This window comes from Geospiza fortis, unplaced genomic scaffold, assembly GCF_000277835.1.
Source record: "Geospiza fortis unplaced genomic scaffold, GeoFor_1.0 scaffold486, whole genome shotgun sequence".
Taxonomy (NCBI): Eukaryota; Metazoa; Chordata; class Aves; order Passeriformes; family Thraupidae; genus Geospiza; species Geospiza fortis.
The window spans coordinates 259,973-261,443 of NW_005054417.1; positions in this window are offsets into that span (position 1 = coordinate 259,973).

Sequence of the window (1,471 nt, forward strand, 5' to 3'; positions counted from 1 at the left end):
TCATCCCAGTGAGCCCAACACCCGCTCTGAGATGTTCGCTCGCTGCTGTTGTACACTTTGCCAGGCAACAACCCAGCCTTGACAACTGCTAGTGTGTAGCACAACAGGATACACATCTTCCTTGGGAGTTATCATGCTCCGTGCCACCAATGTTGATCTTCCCCCCGCATTCATGCAGTTGTAGGACGTGGAGATGGGGATTTGCAGAGCGACAGAATTGTGGGAGATGTTCTTTTAAGAGCACACGTGGAATTCACTGTGGACTTGCACCTACCGAGCTGATAAAAACCAATCCAGAATGATGCTTTGGTATGCAAGAGGTGCCACTGGTGGCAACAGGTACTCCTCATCCTCCTGTGACCATGGTATAAAATCACAGAATTATAGAATATGAAGGGTTGGAAGGGATTTTAAATATTACCTAGTCCAAATCCGCCCTGCCACGGGCAAGGACGCCTCCCACTGGAGACCTCCCAAAGCTTTATCCAATCTGGCATTGAACACTGCCAGGCTGGGACACCCACAGCCTCCCTGAGCAACATATTCTAGTGCCTCACTACCCTCACAGTAAGGGATTTCTTCCCAATACCTTAAATAAATTTCCCACTGTGGAATCACATATCCTCTAAACAGAGAGAAGCATAGTTCTCCCAAGAAAATCCTGGGAAGCTGTGTAAAAACTGTCAGAAACTTAGAAGAAAGAATTCAAACAATTATTATCTCTCTTTCTGTAACTATTGTTTATAGATATCATTCTCCGAAGTGTGCTATTCATAGTTCACCAATAGCATGAGAAGTTTTCACTTTGAGACCAGTCAAGTATCAGCTTATCAAATCAGACTATAAACGTCACAACTTCTTCCTAATAAACAGAATCTATTTCACCTTCTGATGACTAGAGTAATTCATTCCATCCCTGACTCAACAGCATCATCCCATCTTTCAGTTTGTACCCATCCCTCCTTGTCCTGTCACCACAGCTCCTGACCCAGAGTGCCTTCCTGGCCTCCCAGCAGGCCCCTTCAGATTCTGCAAGGTTGCCATGAGGACTCCCCACAACCTTCTCTTCTCCAGCCTGAACAGCCCCACCTTTCTCAGCTTGTCTTTGTAGGGGAGGGGCTCCAGTCCTCTTAGCAACTTTGTGGCCTTCTCTGGACTTGCTCCATCCACCACGGTGGGGAAGATCTAACACAGAAAAAGTCACAGAATATTCTGGTTTTGAAGGGACCCATCGAGTCCCAACTCCTGGCCCTGCACAGAGACTTCATGAAGTCACACCATGTGCCTGAAAGCATTGTCCAACCGCTCCTTGAACTCTGTGAGCCTTGGCGCTATGATGACTTCCGTGGGGAAGTAGAAAAAGAACAATCGGGTAAGAGAAAACAGAGAGATTAAGTGCTCAAAGTCCTCCAACGCGCGGTCCAGCGGCTGAGCGGCCCCGCCGATGCCTCTGAATGGGGTTCACGGCCGG